Source organism: Arachis ipaensis, chromosome B3 (assembly GCF_059453495.1).
Source record: "Arachis ipaensis isolate K30076 ecotype BB chromosome B3, ASM5945349v1, whole genome shotgun sequence".
In the NCBI taxonomy this organism is placed as follows: Eukaryota; Viridiplantae; Streptophyta; class Magnoliopsida; order Fabales; family Fabaceae; genus Arachis; species Arachis ipaensis.
Window position 1 is genome coordinate 45,093,608 of NC_142438.1, and position 6,641 is coordinate 45,100,248.

Genomic DNA, 6,641 nt, shown 5'->3' on the forward strand with positions numbered 1-6,641 from the left:
ATAAATTATCTGCTCATCACAACACCAAACTTAAATTGTTGCTTGTCCCCAAGCAACTGAAAATCAAATAGGATAAAAAGAAGAGAATATACAATGAATTCCAAAAACATCTATGAAGATCAGTATTAATTAGATGAGCGGGGCTTTTAGCTTTTTGCTTCTGAACAGTTTTGGCATCTCACTTTATCCTTTGAAGTTCAGAATGATTGGCATCTATAGGAACTCAGAATCCAGATAGTGTCATTGATTCTCCTAGTTAAGTATGTTGATTTTTGAACACAGCTACTTTATGAGTCTTGGCCGTGGCCCTAAGCACTTTGTTTTCCAGTATTACCACTGGATACATAAATGTCACAGACACATAACTGGGTGAACCTTTTCAGATTGTGACTCAGCTTTGCTAGAGTCCCCAATTAGAGGTGTCCAGGGTTCTTAAGCACACTCTTCTTTTTGCTTTGGACCTCGACTTTAACCGCTCAGTCTCAAGTTTTCACTTGACACCTTCACGCCACAAGCACATGGTTAGGGACAGCTTGGTTTAGCCGCTTAGGCCAGGATTTTATTCCTGTGGGCCCTCCTATCCACTGATGCTCAAAGCCTTGGATCCTTTTTATCACCCTTGCCTTTTGGTTTGAAGGGGTATTGGATTTTTCTGCTTGCTTTTCTTTTTCTTTCTTTTTCTTTTCTCTCTTTTTTTTTCTGCAAGCTTTTCGTTGCTTTTTCTTGCTTCAAGAATCAATTTTATGATTTTTCAGATCATTAGATAACATTTCTCCTTTTCCTTTCATTCTTTCAAGAGCCAACAATTTTAACATTCATAAATAATCAAATTAAAAAATATGCACTGTTCAAGCATTCATTCAGAAAAACAATAGCATTTCCACCACATCAAAATAATTAAACTGTTTTAGAATTTGAAATTCATGCACTTCTTTTTCTTTTTCAATTAAAAACATTTTTCATTTAAGAAAGTTGATGGATTCATTTTCATAGCTTTAAGGCATAGACACTTAGACACTAATGATCATGTAATAAAGACACAAACATAAATAAACATAGAGCACAATTTTTGAAAAACAGAAAATAAAGAACAAGGAAATTAAAGAACGGGTCCACCTTAGTGATGGCGGCTTGTTCTTCCTCTTGAAGATCTTATGGAGTGCTTGAGCTCCTCAATGTCTCTTCCTTGCCTTTGTTTCTCCTCTCTCATGGTTCTTTGATCTTCTCTAATTTCATGGAGGAGGATGGAATGCTCTTGGTGCTCCACCCTTAGTTGTCCCATGTTGGAACTTAATTCTCCTAGGGAGGTGTTGATTTGCTCCCAATAGTTTTGTGGAGGAAAATGCATCCCTTGAGGTATCTCAGGGATTTCATGATGAGGAAATTCCTCATGCTCTTGTCCATGAGTGGGATCTCTTGTTTGCTCCATCCTTTTCTTAGTGATGGGCTTGTCCTCATCAATGAGGATGTCTTCCTCTATGTCAATTTCAGCCGAATTACAGAGGTGACAAATGAGATGAGGGAAGGCTAACCTTGCCATAGTGGAGGATTTGTCTGCCACCTTGTAGAGTTCTTGAGATATAACCTCATGAACTTCCACTTCTTCTCCAATCATGATGCTATGTATCATGATAACCCGGTCTATAATAGCTTCGGACCGGTTGCTAGTGGGAATGATTGAGCGTTGGATGAACTCCAACCATCCCCTAGCCACGGGCTTGAGGTCATGCCTTCTTAGTTGAACCGGCTTCCCTCTTGAATCTCTCTTCCATTGAGTGCCCTCTTCATAGATGTCCATGAGGACTTGGTCCAACCTTTGATCAAAGTTGACCCTTCTAGTGTAGGGGTGTGCATCTCCTTGCATCATGGGCAAGTTGAATGCCAACCTTACATTTTCCGGACTAAAATCTAAGTATTTTCTTTGGACCATTGTAATCCAATTCTTAGGGTCCGGGTTCACACTTTGATCATGGTTCTTGGTGATCCGTGCATTGGCATAGAACTCTTGAACCATTAAGATTCTGACTTGTTGAATGGGGTTGGTGAGAACTTCCCAACCTCTTCTTCGGATCTCATGTCGGATCTCCAGATATTCGCCCTTTTTGAGCTTAAAAGGGACCTCGGGGATCACCTTCTTCTTGGCCACAACTTCATAGAAGTGGTCTTGATGCACCCTTGAAAGGAATTTCTCCATCTCCCATGACTCGGAGGTGGAAGCTTTTGCTTTCCCTTTCCTCTTTCTAGAGGTTTCCCCGGCCTTTGGTGCCATAAATGGTTATGGAAAAACAAAAAGCTTTAGCTTTTACCACACCAAACTTAGAAGGTTGCTCGTCCTCGAGCAAAAGAAGAAAGAAGAGAGTAAAAGAAGAAGAAATAGAGGAGATGGAGTGGACTTTGTGTTTCGGCCAAGGGGGAGAATTGGTGTTTAGGTTGTGTGAAAATGAAGGATTAAAGATGGGTTTATATAGGGTGAGAGGGGGTGTATGGTTCAGCTATAGAGGGTGGGTTTGGGAGGGAAAGTGGTTTGAATTTGGATGGTGAGGTAGGTGGGGTTTTATGAAGGATGGATGTGAGTGGTGAAGAGAATGGTGGGATTTGATAGGTGAGGAGTTTTTGGGGAAGAGGTATTGAGGTGATTGGTGAATGGGTGAAGAAGAGAGAGAGTGGTGGGGTAGGTAGGGATCCTGTGGGGTCCACAGATCCTGAGGTGTCAAGGATATCTCATCCCTGCACCAAGTGGCGTGCAAAACGCCCTTTTCTGCCAATCCTGGCGTTAAACGCCAGGCTGCTGCCCATTTCTGGCGTTTAACGCCAGCTTCTTGCCCATTCCTGGCGTTAAACACCAGTCTGGTGCCCTTTTCTGGCGTTAAACGCCCAGAATGGTGCCAGACTGGGCGTTTAACGCCTATTCTGCTACCTTTACTGGCGTTTAAACGCCAGTAACTATCTCCTCCAGGATGTTCTATTTTTCATTCTATTTTTCACTTTGTTTTTACTTTTTCAATTGTTTTTGTGACTTCACATGATCATCAACCTACAGAAAACATAAAATAACAAAAGAAATTTAACATAGATAAGTAAAAATTGGGTTGCCTCCCAACAAGCACTTCTTTAATGTCAATAGCTTGACAGTGGCTCTCATGGAGCCTCACAGATATTCAGAGCAATGTTGGAACCTCCCAACACCAAACTTAGAGTTTGAATGTGGGGGTTCAACACCAAACTTAAAGTTTGGTTGTGGCCTCCCAACACCAAACTTAGAGTTTGACTGTGGGGGCTCTGTTTGACTCTGTATTGAGAGAAGCTCTTTGTGCTTCCTCTCCATGGTGACAGAGGGATATCCTTGAGCCTTAAACACAAGGGAGTCTCCATTCACTTGAATGATCAATTCTCCTCTGTCAACATCAATCACAGCTTTTGCTGAGGTTAGGAAGGGTCTGCCAAGGATGATGGATTCATCCATACACTTCCCAGTCTCTAGGACTATAAAATCAGCAGGGATGTAATGGTCTTCAATTTTTACCAAGACATCCTCTACAAGTCCATAAGCCTGTTTCTTTGAATTGTCTGCCATCTTCAGTAAGATTCTAGCAGCTTGTACCTCAATGATCCATAGCTTCCCCATTACAGAGAGAGGCATAAGGTTTATGCTTGACCCTAGGTCACACAGAGCCTTCTCAAAGGTCATGGTGCCTATGGTACAAGGGATTGAGAATTTTCCAGGATCTTGTCTCTTCAGAGGTAATTTCTGCCTAGTCAAGTCATCCAGTTCTTTGATGAGCAATGGAGGTTCATCCTCCCAAGTCTCATTACCAAATAACTTGGCATTTAGCTTCATGATTGCTCCAAGGTACTTAGCAACTTGCTCTTCACTGACATCTTCATCCTCTTCAGAGGAAGAATATTCATCAGAGCTTATGAAAGGCAGAAGTAAATTCAATAGAATCTCTATGATCTCAGAATGAGCCTCAGATTCTCATGGTTCCTCATTAGGGAACTCCATGGAGGTCAGTGGGCGTCCTTTGAGGTCTTCCTCAGTGGGAACCACTGCCTCTTCCTCCTCTCCAAGTTCGGCCATGCGAGATGTGGTTATGGCCTTGCACTCTCTTTTTGGGTTCTCTTCTGTATTGCTAGGGAGAGTGCTAGGAGGGAGTTCAGTAATTTTCTTACTCAGCTGACCCAATTGTGCCTCCAAATTTCTAATGGAGGACCTTGTTTCATTCATGAAACTTTGAGTGGTTTTGATTAGATCAGAGACAATGGTTGCTAAGTCAGAGGGGCTTTGCTTAGCATTCTCTGTCTGTTGCTGAGAAGATGATGGAAAAGGCTTGCTATTGCTAAACCTGTTTCTTCCACCATTGTTGTTGTTGAAACCTTGTTGAGGTCTCTGTTGATCCTTCCATGAGAGATTTGGATGATTTCTCCATGAGAGATTATAGGTATTTCCATAGGATTCTCCCATGTAATTCACCTCTTCCATTGCTGGGTTCTCAGGATCATAAGCTTCTTCTTCAGAGGAAGCTTCCTTAGTATTGCCTGTTGCTGCTTGCATTCCAGACAGACTCTAAGAAATCATATTGACTTGTTGGGTTAATATTTTATTCTGAGCCAATATGGCATTCAGAGTATCAATCTCAAGAACTTCTTTCTTCTGAGCTGTCCCATTATTCACAGGATTCCTTTCAGAAGTGTACATGAATTGGTTATTTGCAACCATTTCAATGACTTCTTGAGCTTCTACAGGCGTCTTCTTCAGATGAAGAGATCTTCCAGCAGAGCTATCCAATGACATCTTGGATAGTTCAGACAGACCATCATAGAAGATTCCTATGATGCTCCATTCTGAAAGCATGTCAGAAGGGCACCTTCTGATCAATTGCTTGTATCTCTCCCAAGCTTCATAGAGGGACTCACCATCCTTCTGTCTAAAGATTTAGACTTCCACTCTAAGCTTACTCAATTTTTGAGGTGGAAAGAACTTTGCCAAGAAGGCATTGACTAGCTTTTTCCAAGAGTTCAGGCTTTCCTTAGGTTGTGAATCCAACCATGTTCTAGCTCTATCTCTTACAGCAAAAGGAAAGAGCATAAGTCTGTAGACTTCAGGGTTAACCCCATTGGTCTTGACAGTGTCACAGATTTACAAGAACTCAGCTAAGAACTGATGAGGATCTTCCAATGGAAGTCCATAAAACTTGTAATTCTGTTGCATTAGAGAAACTAATTGAGGCTTAAGCTCAAAGTTGTTTGCTCCAATGGCAGGGATAGAGATGCTTCTCCCGTAGAAATCAGGGGTAGGTGCAGCAAAGTCACCAAGCACCTTCCTTGTATTGTTGGCATTGTTGTTATTTTCGGCTGCCATGGTTTCTTCTTCTTTGAAGAGTTCTGTTAGGCCCTCTAAAGAGAATTGTTCTTTAGCTTCTCTTAGCTTTCTCTTCAAGGTCCTTTCAGGTTCAGGATCAGCTTGAACAAGTATGCCTTTATCTTTATTCCTGCTCATATGAAAGAAAAGAGAACAAGAAAGTATAGAATCCTCTATGTCACAGTATAGAGATTCCTTGAGGTGTCAGAGGAAAAGAAGAATATAAGGAGGGGATAGAGAAGAGGGAATTCGAACTTATCAAGAGGGACAGAGTTCGAATTGCACCTTGATGAGGAGTCTTAGTCCCTTAAATAGAAAGATGTGAGAAGAGGGGAAGAATTTTCGAAAATAAATTAAAAGATTTTAAAAAGAAATTTGAAAATTTGATTGAGATTTTCGAAAACTAAGATTGGGAAAGAAATAAAGTGATTTTTGAAAAAGATTTTGAAATTAGAGAAAAGATATGATTGAAAAAATTAATTTTGGAAAAGATGTGATTGAAAAGATATGTTTGAAAAGATATGATTGAAAATCAATTTAGAAAAAGAAATTTTTTTTAAAATTAAAGTTGATTACTTGACTATCAAGAAATTAAAAGATATGATTTTAAAATTTAAAGTTTGATCCTTTCTTAATAAGCAAGTAACAACTTGAAAATTTTGAAGTAAATCCTTAATTGAAGCAAGGATTTTTGAAAATAGAAAAAATAAATATAAAATGGAAGGAAATTGATTTTGAAAGAGATATGATTGAAAAGATATGATTTGAAAAAGATTTGATTTTGAAAAATTTTGAAAACTTGAAAAAAATGTGAATTAAAAACAAAATCTTCCCTCTAGTGTCATCCTGGCATTAAACGCCCAGAATGGTGCCCATTCTGGCGTTTAACGCCCAAATCTCTACCTTTTTGGGCATTAAACGCCCAGCCAGGTACCCTGGCTGGCGTTTAAACGCCAGTTTTCCTTCTTCACTGGGCGTTTTGAACGCCCAGCTTTTTCTGTTTGATTCCTCTGCTGAATGTTCTAAATCTTCAATTCTCTGTATTATTGACTTGAAAAGACACAATTTTGAAAATATTTTTGAATTTTTAATGATGAGAAACAATAAGAATGCAACTAAGATAAAAGAAACAATGCATGCAGGACACCAAACTTAAAAGTTTTCATATAAAAGACACTAACAAATTGAGAATGCATATGAGAAACAACAAAACACACAAAACAAGAGAATTTAAAGATCAGAGCAATGAAATCATCAAGAACAACTTGAAGATCAATGAAGA

At 39.7% G+C, this 6,641-nt stretch overlaps 1 non-coding gene across 1 annotated transcript; it reads left to right on the forward strand.

Annotated features, from left to right (window-relative positions):
* The first annotated feature begins 4,846 nt into the window (after positions 1 to 4,846).
* On the forward strand, positions 4,847 to 4,954 carry LOC148570474 (small nucleolar RNA R71). Its single transcript, XR_015907932.1, has one exon. It is a non-coding gene; the product is annotated as a small nucleolar RNA R71 (small nucleolar RNA).
* The last annotated feature ends 1,687 nt before the right edge of the window (positions 4,955 to 6,641 follow it).